At 41.2% G+C, this 17,765-nt stretch overlaps 1 protein-coding gene across 1 annotated transcript in view; it reads right to left on the bottom strand.

Annotated features, from left to right (window-relative positions):
* Positions 1–8,467, bottom strand: part of LOC116818534 (B2 bradykinin receptor) — a 42,160-nt gene extending 33,693 nt beyond the window's left edge. The window contains exon 1 of the mRNA XM_032769496.2: positions 8,364–8,467. The gene's annotated coding sequence lies outside the window, so the exon portion shown is untranslated. The remainder of the gene's footprint in view (positions 1–8,363) is intronic.
* Between the last annotated feature and the right edge of the window lie 9,298 nt (positions 8,468–17,765).

Raw genomic sequence — 17,765 nt, 5'->3', positions numbered from 1 at the left:
ATTGCAAGCAGGGCGGTTAGGTTGGACATTAGGAAAAACTCCTAACTGTCAGGGTGTTTAAACACTGGAATAAATTGCCTAAGGAAGTTGTGGAATCTCCATCATTAGAGATTTTTAAGAGCAGGTTAGACAAACACCTGTCAGGTATGGTCTAGATAATACTTAGTCCTGCCATGAGTGCAGGGGAGTGGACTAGATGACCTCTTGAGGTCCCTTCTGTCCCTGCTGTCTTGATATTACAGGGCATCCCATTCCTCCCATCTTTATAAAGCCTTTCTGGGAGTGTATCATTCTTAGAGACAGACCCTGGGCCTCACTCTGCTAAAGACTCCATTCCTGTGACTCCACTACTCTGAGACTGGGTCTCTGGCTTCAGCACCTCTGTTTCTCAGTATGGCTCCGTCAGTGGGTCCAGATGAGTTTGGACTCTAGTTCAAGACTTCCCCTCTTCAGAGCTCTGCAACTGAGAGCTGTTTGCAGTGACACAGGATAGCCACTTCAAAACAAGATTTTCTTTATCAGTCCACAGGACAACAGTAGTCAGGAACATTGGGTTAAAATGATAAAGAAAAGCCTAAATGCACAACTCTCCCGTAATCTGTCAGCAACCTTATGCATGATTAGGAGGGTCCCTCTTTGCATTGCCTGGAAGATAGATTCCTGCCTGCAGCCAGCCTCCCTGGCCCTGCCCAACAGTTACTAGATGGCATTACAGTCTACTGTTCTGTGAGCAAGTCTTTTAACAGGTCTGTTCTTTCTCTGTATTGCATTCATGCTTTTTTTCACTTATACCCTCCCCCGTTCCCCGCTCCTTGAGTTTAGGCAGGGAAGGAGCTGTGTTTAGACAGGTAATCACTCACCAGATTCCAAAATGTTCTCTTGACTAGCAGTCATTAAAAGTTAATGGTCCAGTCATGGGTCTCCATGGTATCTGTAAGGTAGGTGTAGTCAGATATTGACAGTTCTTGACTGTTCATCCACACCAACTCAGACATGTCAAAGTGACACACACTCCGTGAGAAATCTCTGGAAAGAAGTCTGCTTCTTGAGACCAAGCAGATAGCACTACAAAAGTGAATGTGTAAATGACACACAATTTTCATAATCAAGAAATTTCTCACATTCTTCACAATGGTAAAATATCTCATTTGAAAACTTTCTTTAGCAAGAAACACAGACATGCTGCAGAGAGTCTGGATGGGGTTTTTTGAATCTAGAAAAAGAGAGAATATGAGCTCTGGAACACAGGACACGGGAAACCAGGCTGAGAAACAAGCAAGTAGAGTGGGGAATGCTGGGATTGGGAAGGGAGAGAGAGATTTTTAATGTTCAGAGATGGGTTTATGACACAGTATGGACCAGGATCCAGATCTGAATTATGAACATCCCAAAGTTTGGATCTGGGGTTTTGGTTTGGCCCAGTATAAAACACAGCTTTGGTCCTTAGCTAGGTTTAGAGTTCAAACACCCTGGAAGTTCAGCAGTGTCTAGATCTGGTATTTCAAATCAAGCCTAGTTAAATTTATTTTCCCCTGTACATGATGAGAACTCATTCATTCCATCCTAAAAACTTTTTCAAACTTCAATTTAATTCATGTACAATGGAATCTATATATACAGTGAGCTTGGCAGCAGCTAAGCTTCTTGTTATGAACAGCAGAATGAACCCCCCTCATATTTAACAGCATTGCAATGAGCATAGTGGAACTGTAGGTTGAATGACACTGTATAAAGTGCTGCTTTTGTGGGAGAAAATGGTTTATTGGGTGGGGAGTCTCACTGCATTTCACTAAAAAGTGAATATTTTCTAAATCACTGAACAAAACATCTAGCCAAGTATTTGTAGCCAAACTTCATACATGGCCCCTCCCTCTACCTCTGGGAAACAGGTACATTGCTGAGCCAAAGGGCTGGAATGGTTGTGAGGTACTCATTTTACAGGAAAACTGGCACAATAATGTGTGGGAAATTCTCACTCTTTTCTTCAGATGAATGATGTAAATGGAAGCTTTATCCAACATGCCTCTACAAGCTCCTTTTGTTACTATATATATATATCAGTGGACAGCATCTTAGACATGCAGGAGCAGCTTTAGTGCCTGACTCACTCTGACTTTGCATTAAGCTATGATGGTGTAAAACCAGGCCTTGTCACTCTGAAAATGAACTGGCAACTCACAATTAAAAAAAATAGATAGCACCATTTGGAAAGTTTTTCAGCTTTAAAACATTGCCTCAGCTCTTGTGAAATCCTCGCTTGGTTTCTTCCACGCTTAGAAGCCAAAGAAACCCCTTTCCCTTTTGGTACTTATCACAGATCTCTGCAAACAATCCCAGACCAGCTAGAGGCTTGTTTATCAGCCAACATCACTATTTGCCAGCTGAACATTTTAGTATTGTCTAGAAGAAGGAAAATAAAAGATCCATGTCCAAACATGGGAAAGGAAATAAATTAACAAATCAGTTTTGATCCTAATAAAAGGACATCAGAATTTTCTGATGAAAATAATTCCTGAACACTTTTTACCAAGGAGGATAGTTTCCTGGGGGCCAGGAAATACAAAGTACAGCTGCCCACAGCATCCCACCACATTGCGTTAACTCAAGAGATGGCCATGGGGCAGGGCTCCATGCTGAAGTAGCTGCAAATGGCAGTATAATTTACCTTCTTACCCAGATGCCACATAATTCTCTGCTTGTGCAGCATATATCTACAACTCAGCTTGTCCACTTGCCACTTCTCCGTCCTTCCCCAGGCCTGTGCTATTTGCTGTCTTGTTCCCCCAGAAAAAGGAGTTTGGTATGTTTCCAGTGCTGTCCTTACTAGGACAGAATGGGACGTAGCAAGAAACAGACCCTTCAGGGCAGTAACAAGGAGGAAAGCAGCCCATGCAATGGACCATCTCACAGATAGGAAGGATAAAGAAGTTTCCTGGAGGGAGACTGGAGGGACGTCTCTAAAAACCCTGCATTGTCCATCTGCAGGGTTTGAATGTAGAACCTTCCACACTGAAAGCATGAGTTTGAAAATATGGCATATATTTTTAATGGCAACAATAATTAACCATTGGAACAATTTACCAAGAGTGGTGGTGGATGTTGCATCACTGACCATTTTAAAATCAAGATGAGATGTTTTTCTAGAAGATCTGCTCTAGGAATTATTATGGGGAAGTTCTATGCCCTGTGTTATACAGGAGGTCAAATTATATGATCACAATTGTCTCTTCTGGCTTTTGAACCTATGAATCTACCCCTAAGCTCAGGGATTCATAGATTCACAGATTTTAAGACCATTAAGGTACCATTAGATCATCTAGTCAGATCTTCTTGCATAATAGAAGCCATAGAACTGTACCTGGTAATTCCTGCATCTACTCCAAGAACTGATAGTTAAATTAAAGCATGTTTCTTTGTATTGTGTGTCCCATCTCACAGAAGTGTTAGCTGTGATGGCAATTAGTGATGGGCCAGCTACATTAATTTCTGATCCTTCCTGGCCAGACAAGGAATAGAGTAAGAAAAGCCTTTGTCATCATCTTGCTGGTGCTGAAACATCTTCTGTACAAGTTTTGTTGGTTTAGTTGAGCCCTTGTTTCTGGGAGTGCTCTCCCCAGATGGCAGGAGAATGGGGTTATAATATAAACTGGCAGCAAGCAGAGGCTTTTTATTACCCGTCCATTTCTAGTAAATAGATCCCTGGGACCAAATCTTCAGCTTGTAAATGTCACAGCTCAACTGAACTTGATGGAATTATGCCGATTTACACCAGATGATGATCTGGCCCCTGGTGGTAATTGTATCAGTTGATCCAAAGCCCACTGAAGTCAGTGAGAGTCTTTCCATCTTTCCACTTCAATGGTATTTGGATCAGGCCCTAAGTGGACATTTTGAAGACTTCACAGTTTTGTTTTTTTCATAGGGTAAGGGCTAAGGTGACCAGACAGCAAGTGTGAAAAATCAGGACAGGGGGTGGAGGGTAATAGGAGCCTATATAAGAAAAAGACCCCAAAATCGGGACTGTCCCTATAAAATCAGGACATCTGGTCACCATAAGGGCTGACAGCTAGTGATGAACTAACAGGCCACCAGCTTAGTCATTATCATGAGACAGTTTATCATTAGCCATTACTATTAATGGAGGAAAGTGAGCTGGGATGAGGTGGAGTATTATCACTTCTCAGTGTGCCTGTTTTCCAAGCTCAAATCACTCCCTTTGCCTTTATACAATGTAATTTCCCACTCCCGGCATGATATGCTCTCCCCAAGAAAGACCAAGAAAGTGTTTGCTGATGGGAAATCACATTGAATAAAGGCAAAAGGGATGGAATTCCCTCCAGAGGGACAGACTGAGGTAAGCAGGAAGGTCACAAAGATGCAGAGAGATGAGAACATCACTCTTCCTCCCTATAGCACTCTTCACTCTGCCAGTGCAGAAAAAGTGCCTTAGAAAGACATCTATGGCCCACTGCTCCCTCTGTTACTCAAGTGCAAATCCCATTAAAGTCAAAGGGAGCTGGGCTACTAGCCATGACACTTTCTCTCCTCCTGGGACTAGCTCTGACCTCAGATGTACCTCTCAGAAGGAACTCATGACTGCAAGTTGACAGCCCCACCATCTGAAATTAACCAGGGACCAGATTCTGTCCTCTATTGCAGCCATGTGACACGACTGAGATTAATTGGTTTGCATAGGCGTGAAAGCTGAAAATTATGCAGAGTAGGCAGTATTGGAGGGTTCATACACCTGAATAATCAGATTGAGGATATTTTAAAGAAAAACATCTTCGAAGAACACAGTTGAGGAGTCAGAATATTGAGAGGAAATAAAATTTACACAGCACTGAAAGCAAGCCAGACTCGTCACGATGGGGAAATTACTTGGCATGTAAGGAAAATCATTCTCAGCATATATTTGTCTTAAACCCTCAAAACCTGTGTTAGCATAACAGTAAGGGTATGTAATGCAGGGATTCAAGTAGAAAGGACTCAATTTGAGCCCAAAACATTCCACTCAGGTTTGGGATCTGGCAACTTTGCAGCTAAAGCTTGTACTCAACATTTTGTAATTTGCCCAGTCCCTTATCAGCCTGATATCTAAAATGTCCGCCTCTTAGCAGGTAACTTTGCACTCCCTGTCTGTCTGGATTTACCTGTTGTCTCTCATCATATGCTTAGATTGTATGCTTCTATTTAGGCCTGGTCTACCTTTAAAAGTCAGGTTGATTTAGCCACATCAGTCCCATGTGTGAAAAAAAACACACTCTGAATCCTGACTGACATAGCTATGCCGACCTAGTCCCCAATGTAGACACAGCTATGTCAATGGTTAACACAAGCATTTTTCCAGTTGACCATCATGAGGGAGAAAAACCTCTTCCATCAGCATGGGCTGCATCCACACAACAGGATTATGCCAGCACAGCTATGCTGATATAGCTATGGTGTCTGCCTAGTGTAGACATACCCTTAAACTATAAGCTCTTTGCCATTGGTCTTTGTTTGTATAACACCTAATGCAATAGGATCTGAGTCCATGACTAGGACTTCTAGGAGCTACTGCAATACACATAAATAATAAGGATACTATGTGCTGTGATGACATTTCACTGCTTGCCAGCATATGTGCTGTAACATCCAGAAACAATGGAGCTGCACACAAAGCTGAATAATGCTCCTTTAAACTTCCTTCCTTTGCCTTTGTCCCTAGAATATGGATGGGATATACACACACATGGGTGGGATATATATATGCAGATGTGTGAAGCTGAGTTCTGGGAGCCATGAAGTCCTGAGATCTAAATCTGGTTCTTCCACTAATTCATTGTGTGACAATAGACAAGCCATTTAATCTCTCTGGGCCAAGATCATAAGTGGGTGTAAGTCCTATTTACTGCTGAGGGAGTTGCACATATTAAACCCAGGCTGAATTTGGTTCTCAGGTTCCATCTGTGGGGAGCAGTCAGACTGTTTAAACTACCTCCTCACACAGGGCTTGTTCTATTTGTAAAAGTGCTGAAAGATGGAGCTATCTTTTCAGTCATGCTGAGGCTCAGCCTACCCTTTTTAAAGTGCTATTTGCATGCACAGTTGCATAGCAGTTGCAGTCAGGTTGTTTGACACACAGGTTCCTCTTTGGGAACAAATATTGTAATAGGGAGACCAATCAGCCCTTTTGAAAATCTAGCTCTGTGGATCTGTCTAGGGAGAGATTTTCAAAGACACACAGGGCAGTTAAGGTGGGATTTTCAAAAGCATTGACTGAAGTATAGGGCTGGTCAAACTTCTTTTTTATTGAAAACCGAATTTTTTTGTTTTCCTTGAATTGTCAATTTATTCTTCTTATTATTTTATTTTTGATTATTTTATTTTGGGAGAAATAACCTTTCCCCCCCTTTTTTTTTTTAGTTTTCAGCAGCTTTTTGGACTATTTCTTTTCTTTTTTGACTTTTGGTTGCTGAAAATTGAAAATTTGTAGAGTATTCGTATTTTTGACAAAATTCAAAATTATGCCACGGAAAATGTGTACCAAAATGAGCTTAAAAAACAAACTTTTGTTTTCTGACCAGTTCAGCATAGGAACACAAGACCCACTGACTTAGGATTTGTGCCTCCAAGTCACTTAGATGCTTTTGAAAATCTCTCCATTATTTTCAATCCCTCTAACTGTCATTCGTGCCTTTGAAGATTTCCCCCTTACAATCTATCTCATAATTTTATTTTAAGACTAGATCAGTGGAAACTGACACAAACTCTTCACAGGCACTATACTGAAACCTTACAAAACTCCTCTTGTTTTTTGCCTGAGGAAGAGCTTCAGATATGTAGTGCTGGAAGTTTCCTAAAGTTATGGCTCACATTACTGGTGAGCTCCTCCAATCAAGGACTCTCATTGGTCATGTCTGGATTGTGGAGTGTTCAGGTAGCGCTGACTAAACTCAAATCCTGTTTTAGCATGCATTGGGCTCATTGTAAAACCCATGGAAATTTTTCTGGGGCCTGCCTCCTCTTCTTCAAAAGTTTTGGCCAGGAATTTAGCCACATCTATTCCTGGATCTTTCTCTTTCCTTCAAGTCTGTGTAGTTCAAAACTTGACAATACTGAAGACAAGTAAACCTGCAACAATTCTCAGTTATGAAGAAACTCCCATTTAAACGTCTTTCTCTCTTTCATTTGCAAATTTCCAAAGAGAGCAGACAACAACAACAATAAAAACAAAAATCATATTATTGATATGACTTGCTATCCCAAGACTTTCAAGATGGCATGCTGGAATATGAGACTTTTGGAGATTATGGCATGTAAACCAAAATTTTTCTAACACACGCATTTTAGCCTTAAAATATATCATTGTTTAAAATAATACATATCCAACAATGTAGTAAAAGTAATTCAAAGTTGGGGATCCTAGTGACAAACTATTTGAATTTCCCTGTTCTGGTGTTCTGCTCTTGTATAACTATTATTATAATGCTGAGACATCTCTAAAAGTCACTGCGTGCTGCACCAGGAGTGACTTAAAATTTCTAGCATATATTGTGACATGCTCTTTCTGCCATATCTTCCTAGAAATAACTCCAACTCTAAGCTTCTTTTATTATCATCAGTTTACAAGTCACGTTTTTTGACACTTTAAAGCTTTTCCTTTACTATAATATAAAGCAAGATGTAATTTTTAACAAGAAGCTTGATAATATTTAGAAGTAAGTTTGAACTCTGTCAGCTTTGCTGTACATTGCACATACTTTAGATTTTCATATTTGCCATCTATTATTTATTAAGCACAGATAATAAAGCTCAGCAATGCAAGATACACATCAAAAGACAGCCCCTGCCCACAAAGCTAACAATCCAAATTACAGGCACAGAAGACAAGACACCTGTAAGGGTCACAAAAGAGAGAGTTCACTCAGTATATTTTCTCTACAGTTTGTTAGACAATCTCTCACTGAAGACAACTAGGAAGTCTGGTGGTCTGAATTGTTTTGCACTTTTGTGAGACACAGTAAGTGACTGTCGCTTACAATGATCTGCCCTCTGACATGCAGTGTAGTCACTTGGCAACGGAAATTCCACTTGGTCAGTGACACTTTAACTGCTATCAAAGGGTAACATTTTGGGCTGCAAATCCCATTAATCATCAAGACTATGTTTGAAAGATAGAGTCTAACATGAAAACAAAATTTGAAGCAATAATCATAATTAATAATAATCCTCCTTTGTAGCATAATCTCCTTTGTAACTTAAACAGAAACAGAGAAAAAAAATCAAGGAATTTGTCTGATGAAGAAAAGAAAAATTGTGGTGAATTTGAATAACTGAGGCCTTTTTGTATTCACTTAAAGAGAAGCAGAAACACATACCTTCACGCCAAATATACCTCAAAGGAGGTAAATGTTGGTAAAGAGAGAGATTTCTCAGTGAACAGGCAGGCTCTGGCTGTTGTATGAATGATTCCAACTTCTGGTTTTTTGCTCAGCTATAGACAGAATAAGCTCATCCCACTATTCATGACATCAGACTCCTGGATTTTTTTTCTCCCTCCGGTAATCTCCTCCAAGAACAAAGTTTGGCAGCTGTTTTCAATATGAGGTCACTGGTATTTGACTAAAACTGGTGAATAATACAAATCAAGGTGAAATCTCAGCCTAATATGGAAGTGCCAGGAAAATCCCTCTCCCTTCCTGCCTCCATGACTTTAGGCTTGATCCTGTGTGGTTCAGAGTGCTTTCTTAATCCCATTGGCTTCACTGGGAATTGATGGTGCTCAGATCTAGAGCTAGTCAGGAATTTTTCTGGCAAAATATTGTTTTCATTGGGAAATGCTGAGTCATCAAACTTGAAATTTTTCAACAAATTTTTCTACTAATTTTTTTTGAAAATTCCAGTTTTCTCCTTAAAAATGCCTTTTGGTTTTGAAATTTAAGCTAATTATATTTAAAAAAATCAAAACTGAAAAAGAAATGTTTTGATTGACCCAAATCAATTTTTTTTCATTTTGCAAAATTTGTGAGATTTTGACTTTTCATTCTGATTTGAGACAGAAACTTTTCTCGAAATCTCAGAAATGTTCCTGGGAAAGGCAAATCATTTCCCACCCAGCTGAAGTGATTGCCTTGCAGGGTTGGAACCTCTGTGAAATTCCTTAAATCAGAACAGATTAAATACCCCCTGTGCCACTGCAAATGCTTTCTCTCAGAGGGATAGATCTATAATTTGTGTTTTCACAAGACTCAGAGAGATTTACTCTCCCTCACGAGAACTGCTGGTGACTTCCCCTTGTTGAAATATGTTTGCTGTTACGTTTTTCCATTTCATGAAAGGTGAAATTCTTCACAGAGAACTTGTATGAGCTCTGTGCATCACTTAAGTGGGATTTAAATGTTCCACACAGCCTTGTGCTAACCTGATGCACTGGGGTGGATTACACCCAGAGAACAGAGCCTGGGTTTTACTGCCTAGAATGATGACTTTTGGTCTGGATTAGAGAAAACATCAAACCAAGAAAGAACTAATATAATGTTTCCATAAAAGAGAGACATAGATGCTCACCTTGTAATATAGTGTATCTGAACTGAAATAAAAAATGATTTTGACCACTGCAGAAAAGGAAGTGGGCACCTCTTCATTTGAAGCTACAGCATGCAGAAAACAGAACTGGCATTGCCTTTCAATTACATGCAACAAATTCTTCCCCCATAATTTAAAAAAAATCAAGCAAACATTTTTGTTACTAGCTTAGTCTTATGAGAGGTCTGCCTTTATATTGTGATCAAAAGTAGTTGCCGGAAAGGGCATTTTAGCACCTGCTCTTTTCCCCAGTTCTTTATCTACATCCTTCAACACACTCTCTAGAGTAACATTATCATTTAAAACTTCTTCAGGCCAATAAGAAGGACAATCATCTCCTTTCTGGTCTACTGTTAGCAGCTTGTAATAGCTTGCTCAGTATATTTATGTATTGTCTTAACTTCTACCAGGTAAGTCATTAGTCCTCATTCCTTCACGACACCACTGTTTCACCCAGTTCCAGCCTTCCTTTCCCTGCACCAATACTATCTGATCGAAGCATATAATCCCAGAACTCATAACTTGTGGACTCTTTACTCTGTGTTTTTCATTTAGTCCTTTTGTTAAATCTTCACTCAATAAAATCTAGTTTGTTAGGGACTGTCGTGTCTCTCCACGCGATAACCTTCTTTCCGCCCACTCTCAAAGTTTCCCTTCACTCCGAGGATATTTGAGAGGGATCTGGGCCTGGGGATCTTTGGTGTGATGGTGGTATAATGAACTGCACTTGGTTGGGATTCTTGTGGCAGTTGGCCTTTATATATCCCAGTTCATTACATTTAAAGCATCGCCCAGCTGACTGGTCACTGGGCCGAGGTGGGTTGCTGGAGACTGGTGAGGTGGGACAATAGGGTGTCTGGGGCTTTCACTGGGTTGTAGGTGGGGTCTTGGGTTGCCCTCGGTGATAGGGTTTATTTTCGGTTTGCCCCCTGTGATATTCGCTCCCCTTGCTAGTAGCTTTTTTCTTTTCTGCCACTTCCACTGATCTGACTCCAATCTCCCCCTCCTCGGTTACAGTTTTGGGCTTCCCATCTAGGATGTACCTTTCTATTTCCTCAGGAACACCCTCTAAGAACTGTTCCATTTGCATTAGGAGAGACAGCTCATCCAGAGATTTAACATTTGCTTCTTATATCCAGGCATTCCAATTCTTTCCAGTGTGGTAGGCATGTCGTGTGAATGACACATCTGGTTTCCACTTTAGGGCTCTGAACCACCGATGGGCATGCTCAAGTGTTAGCCCCATTCTGATTCTGGCCTTGGTTTGAAAAAGTTCATAATCGTTCATGTGTTCCTTAGGCATTTCAGCCGCCACCTCTGCTAAGGGTCCACTGAGCTGTGGGGTCAGCTCTATCATGCACTGGTCTGTAGAGATGTTGTACCCATGGCAGGTCCTTTCAAAATTTTCTAAGAAGGCCTCAGTGTCATCACCTGCCTTGTAGGTGGGGAATTTTCTGGGATGGGAAACAGTACTGGAGAAGGGTTGTTAGGGTTGGCTGGAACATCTGGCTTAGCCTTTGCTAATTCCATGGCCTGCTGGTGGGCCTCCGTTTGGATCTCCAGCTCTTTTTGTTTCCTCTCTATCTCTCTCCTTTGGGAAGCCTCTTTGGCTTGTTCTTCTTTTTTGTGGGCCGCTTCTTCCTTGGCTATTTCTGCATTAATTAGTTCCATCCGTCTCTTATGTTTGTTGTCTTTTTCTGCTGCTTCTAGCTTTGCCAATTCCTGTTTAACGGCTTCCTTGGAACTCATTGTTCCTGCTTTCTTGTGCTGGCCACCCCCTCTGCAGCTTACTGACTGCTTGGTTAACAGAGATTTTCTAACTAGCTATGCCCGAGAGGTAGAAAGAAAGAAAACAATTCACTTGTAAATGCCTTTTGCTGGCTGTCTGCTGGCACACAGCTTGAGCCTCCTCTTAACAAAGACTCTTGTTAAAAAACTTAACACCTTTGCCCTCAGACTGCTTTCCAAGCAGCTAGAAAGGAGAGAAAAAAAAACTCACTGGCTTTGGTTCTTAAACCCAATCCCACCCTACCACCATGTCAAGGTTTTTTCCCCACTTTGAACTTTAGCGTCCAAAAAGTGGGGACCTGCATGATCACTTTTAAACTTAATTACTAGCTTAAATTTAGTACTTTGCCACCAACCAAAATCTAGTTTGGCACACTTCCTGTTCCCCCCAAAACCTTCCCTGGGGAACCCAAGAGCCAAAGCCTTGGTCTTAAAACAAGGAGAAATAAACCATTCCCCCTCCTTTCCCCCCCCCAGACTTTCCCCTCCCTGGGTTGCCTTGGGAAGCTATAGAGATCCAAACTCCTTGGGATCTATAAACAAAGGAGGGAAGTTAACCGTGTCCTTCCTTTCCCCCCCCCCAATCCCTGGTGGTTTAGACTCAATCCCTTGGATTCCAAACAAGGAAAAATCAATCAGGTCTTAAAAGAAAAGTTTTTAATTAAAGAAGAAAAAAGTAAAAATTATTCTCTGTAAAATCAGGATGGTAAATGTTACAGGGTTTCAGATTCTATAGACTAGAGGGACTCCCCCCCCCCCCCTTAGGCCTGAGATTCAAAGTTACAGCAAACAGAGGTAAAATCCTTCCAGCAAAATACACATTTACAAGTTAAGAAAACAAACATAAGTTTTGAAACATGAGAGACTGATTCAGAAAGATTGGAGAAAACCTGGGGTGTACGTTTGGTCCCTCTTAGCCCCAAGACCGAACAACGAACAAAACAAACAGCACAAACAAAGACTTCCCTCCACCAAGATTTGAAAGTATCGTGTCCCCCCATTGGTCCTCTGGTCAGGTGTCAGCCAGGTTCATTGAGCTTCTTAACCCTTTATAGGTAAAAAAGACATTAACCCTTAACCATCTGTTTATGATAGGGACATTTTAGAACAAACTTTTCTGGGGGTTTCTCTGTGGTAGAGGGTGGGAGAGTCTGTATGGTAACAGAAAATGTACAATACAAATGTTGCAAACTTCATTATTTAATGTCCTTTTAAGTATCTGTGCAAGGGTTCTTTTAGCCCACTTGTTGCTGAATGAAAAGCGGCAGATTTAGTGTGCCGTACTCCATTAATCCTGAGGAATGTTTGAAATTTCTCAGAAACCCGTTGAGGGCTGTTATCTGACATGATCCACGAAACCCTTACACAGTGTACAGATTCCCACATACTTTGACATTTCATTATATATGGTGCTCTATTTCTGGCCACCTGCCATAAGCACCACAACTAAGTACATGCATTTATTCTTCTCTGCAAATTCAGTATTTAGGCCAGGGCAGAGTGGCCCATGTCAGCGAATGACTTAAAGCAGTTTCAGGATCTTCTCTACAATAAGATGCTGTCCTTTCTATGTCCTCATCTGAGTCTAGCCACCAAAAAGAACTTCTGGGTGAATTTTCTTTATCAGTCAACTTTGTGATATTCACATAATTCAACCAGCATCCTCACTTGTAAACTGTTTGGTATTATTCTGCTGTAAAGAATCATCCTGTACGGATAACTACATTTTTCTAGCAAAGTAGGGATAAAGTCTCTGTCTCCTTTCTGATTTGCTCATTTAGAAAAGGATGTGTTGAATTACTTTTAATTAAAATATTTCTTGTTTAGTATCCATAATTATAGAGTTCTCTGGATGTAATAGGAAAATCATCTAGGCAAGAGAATCTGCACACAGTGATTTCACTTCTGGCTGCGGCTCCACTCTCAGTAGCTATTGTGAGAGCTTTTCAGCATTGGCATGTTTTACTGAAGTCGACGCATTTAAAAAAAATCTTATCTCAGTCAGCGAGATATTACTGGTTTGAACAGGTGCATTCCATACCCTGTAACAGAAGTGCTGCTGGAATTGGTATTAGCTTACTTTCAGAAAAAGATAAACTATTTTTTTTAATTGGGCCCTCTGTCCTTGATGTTATACTGATACACAGTCAGAAACAGAGCCCTTCTCTTTGTCCTGGCTGATGTTAGAAGTGCGATATACTTGGTGCCTTTGGACCTAGTGGGCTAGATTCTGGCCTCCTTGGTGTAGAGGGCACGAAGAGATGTGGCCAAGAGTGTGTCATGCTACAGTGATCCCAGGCTGGTGTAACCCATGCCAGAATAATTAGGATGTTCTAAATTACCCTTGGAGTTGAACTGACCCCGATTGCCCCAAGAACTGGTAGACTGCTGTGATGTCACAAAGCCATTATTAGTCTTGCTTCCGCCCTTGCACTGAGCACAGCTTGGCCAGATCCAAGGATCAGTATGTTTACTAAAGACTTGAGGGGGATATTTTCCTGACAAGCACTCATGAAATGTAATTATCCCCAGAATAGTGCCAAGCCCTTCTTTTTTAAGGAGAGTCTTTCCTTAGCTTTTTATATGTTCTGGAAGCAAATGTTATGCTTATCTTTCCCCCTTTACATATTTGTGTAATGATATTTCCTAAGCCCATGAGAGAGACAGTGCATGCTAAGAGTATAGGAAGCTCTGAAATATAATGCCCCAGTACACAGAAGCTTTTCAGTTTTGATTTTGCTTCCTTTTCAGTTTTATCTCTTGAGGTCCACTCATTTCACATTTTCTTCTTAACCTTGCAAACTGTTGGCTGACTGAAGTTGATAAATTTGGAATGAATCTTTCATAACCATTCAGCACTGCTATAAAAGATCCCAATGCTAAAATGTTTGGGGTACAGCCACATTATCCAGAACTTATTATTTTTCAGGGGATGTTTCTGCATCTCTGCTGTGCCCCGATAACTTCCATGCAGGAACAAAGCACTTTTTTCTTTTTCTATCTGTAAAATCATATTTTTACAGTTTTCTCTGAAACTCTGAGGATTCTTACACTTTCTTCGGTATCTTTCCCAATGATGAATGTGGCTTCCAAACGACAGATGGCCCCATTTAACCCCTGAAGTACCTAATGCATGATTCTCTGAATACTTCAATGAAAAATATCCTCTTCCACAACCTGCTGATATGATTGAGACTAATGAAGCTTTATAAATGTCACCTCTCTTGCCAAGTTAGCATAGAATTCTTCTGCTTTTGGAATCAGATTTTGATTTACCTCCAACCAGGAGTTTACCGGGACTTTATAATCCTCACAAATTCTGAAATGCCCATCAGTTTCTGGAACAGGCACAACTGGTGCCATCCATTCCCTGAACTTGCCAGGTGAAATTATGTCCTGCTTGTGCAATTCTTCTACCTACCCGTCTACTGGCCTCTTATGGTCTATTAATATTTTTAATTTTGGCATCACAGACCCAGGCTTCATAGGTTATTAATTGTGGTCACACAACAGCAGGATTCACAGTCCATTTGTTGCACACTCAGAGCTATTAGAGTGCTAATACTATATAATATGTGCCATGGAGAATATTCTTAGAGGCATTAGAGAGCTAAGCCAATGGTATCGGATATCAGTGCCCCCAAATGCCAATGGTGAGGGGGCCAGTCATATTATCTATTCCTGAGAATGAAAGGAATGCAAGCCTGAAAGCACTTATGATCTAACAAATGAGTGTCTGCACATTCCGATTCATATCTTCTCTACTAGTGACCATACGCCAAAAAAGCCTAACTCCTATCCTTCTACGGGGACTGCTTCTCCCCACACCAGATGTAACTGTGGGCATTCCTTGGGAGGAAAATAGGGCCCCAAGAGCCTCTCTTCACAGATATGTACTGAATATAGGGCTCCCTCTGTGTTGGAGAAGGGTTATACACCTTGTCCTTTATTGACAATGAGGGAGTAATATTTTGAGTATAAACAGGATTTGCCGTAAGCACCACTGAGCATTTCCTATGTAAGTGAGAGTGGGACACTGGCAGACCAGGTGCCAGCTCATGTCAGGGCCCCTAGGCCTCAGCTGAACACTGACAAATACAGAGCTGAAGCCAATCTGGTTCACCGGTGTGTTTAGACTTCACAAGTGCTTGTAAATTGCTGCATGCAATAATCTCACTTGTAATATCTGTAGCCCATGTTATAATGTAATTGCTCTGTAACTGTAAATCACCAGACAGGAGAGAAGCATTAACAATACTAGTTTCCAACTGGAGATGTTATCCTCTGCCTAACAAAGGAGGCCTATCAACTCCAGATGAAGCATTGTGCATGTCAGAGAACAAAAGATTTTGTTGATTGCTTCCTTCCCCACCACATGAAGAGCAGATGTGCAAGTGAATTGCTCCCAAGGGCTGTATTTGAAGCTTGATGCAGAAGGGGGTAAGGAATAAAAAAACCTAACAAGGAGGAACAGTATCTTTTTTGCTGCTTGGACTCTACAGGGCAAGGATTACTAAGCATACACAAAAGATGCTTGGTGCTTGGCCTGGGTTAGCCCGAAAAAACATATAGAGCTTGCTTATCATAGAAACTTCTGCTACTTTTTGAAATTTAAGATTGGAACTTGTTTGTGTGTATACATTTAGCTGCTTTAACCTTGTAAATAGCTCTCTTATTTCCTTTTCCTAGTTAATAAATCTATAGATAGTTCATTATATGACTGGCTACAAGCATTGTCTTTGATGTGAGATCTAAGGTGCAGATGACTGGCCCTTTGGGATTGGGAGTAACCTGAATGTTGCTGTGATCTTTGGTGTAAGGGACCATCAATCACAAAGGTAAGTTTACCTGAGTGGCAAAATAGATCGAAATACCCAAGGGGACTGTGGCGTTCCCCTGGTGTTATTTGGACCGGTGATCTGCTGGGTCACTCCAGTCTTCGACTCTGGGAGCCAGCCTTATACTGCTCTGCTGTGAGAACCTCCACTCCTGGGCTCTTCATGCACAGCCTCTGGCATGTAAGCTGCTCCTTGGATCGTGCAACTGAATGACACTAGCCAATATCTCTGGTCCCAGACACAACCCTAGGAACATCCGTCTTGCAGTGTCCTGTTATGCCTGCTGGACGCTGCAAGCTTATATGAGTTTGCCAGTATAACAAAGAAATTGATATGTACCAGGCTTGTTATCCCAAGGGGAGTCTCGGACACGCTTCAAACCAAAAGCACTGATTCAGGTAGAATAAACAAACAAATTTATTAACTACAAAGATAGATTTTAAGTGACATTAAGCGATAGGCAAAAAGTCGGAGTGGTTACCAAAATAAAATAAAATATAAGCACGCAGTCTAAACTCTCAACCCTATCACACTGGTCAACATCTAGATTAAGCAGTTTTCTCACCCCACTGGATATTGCAGTACTTAATATACAGGTTTCCTTAAACCTGGGCCAATCCCTCTGTTGGAGTTTTGTCTTCTTCTCAGTGTCTTGGTTGCTTGTAGCATAGGTGGGGCCAGGAGCAGAGCCCATGTTTTATACTCTCAGTCCATGTGCTTGGAAGCACAAGTCCAGGCATGTCTGGGAGGCATTGCTGAGTCTCTCCAAGCAAGGATGAACAATTCCCCTGGTGTGGCCTTATGAAGGAGAGTCATTGCATTGTAGCTCCCTTGCTGGACAATGGCTGTTGATGGGTTGGTTGATATCTTGCCCAGGTGTTGGTTATTTTCTTTCCTTGCCTCTGAGGCACTAATATCTGGCTGATTCCCCAATTTACAGCATGTTTTAGTGACCACCATACAACACAATTCTCATAACTTCACATGCATTAATGATACACATATATGGATAGAGAAAAGCCTTTCAGCAGATCACAACCTTTCTCCTGATACCTTACAAAACATACTTTATACGTAAGATCATGATTATATGAAAATGAGGAATATAGGGGTTACAGTACGCTCCCCCAAGGCATAGAATGTCACAGCAACTGGCTGTGACTCCACGTTAAGGCTGTTATAGTGCCTGATGAGTTTACACTTGATACTCAGTGGGTGGAATCTAAGTATAAAACTCACAGCCAATTTGGGGTTTATGCCCTGCTTCTTAACAGTCTGTCCTAAGGTTGCAGAGAATCCTGTGGCACCTTATAGACTAACAGACGTTTTGGAGCATGAGCTTTCGTGGGTGAATACCCACTTCGTCAGATGCATGTAGTGGAAATTTCCAGGGGCAGGTATATATATGCTAGTAAGGCAAGCTAGAGATAACGAGATTAGTTCAATCAGGGAGGATGAGGCCCTGTTCTTAGCAGTTGAGGTGTGAAAACCAAGAGAGGAGAAACTGGTTGTGTAGTTGGCAAGCCATTCACAGTCTTTGTTCAATCCTGAGCTGATGGTGTATCTGCA

This window comes from Chelonoidis abingdonii, chromosome 4 (genome assembly GCF_003597395.2).
Source record: "Chelonoidis abingdonii isolate Lonesome George chromosome 4, CheloAbing_2.0, whole genome shotgun sequence".
In the NCBI taxonomy this organism is placed as follows: domain Eukaryota; kingdom Metazoa; phylum Chordata; order Testudines; family Testudinidae; genus Chelonoidis; species Chelonoidis abingdonii.
This window is presented reverse-complemented; position numbering and strand designations above follow the sequence as displayed.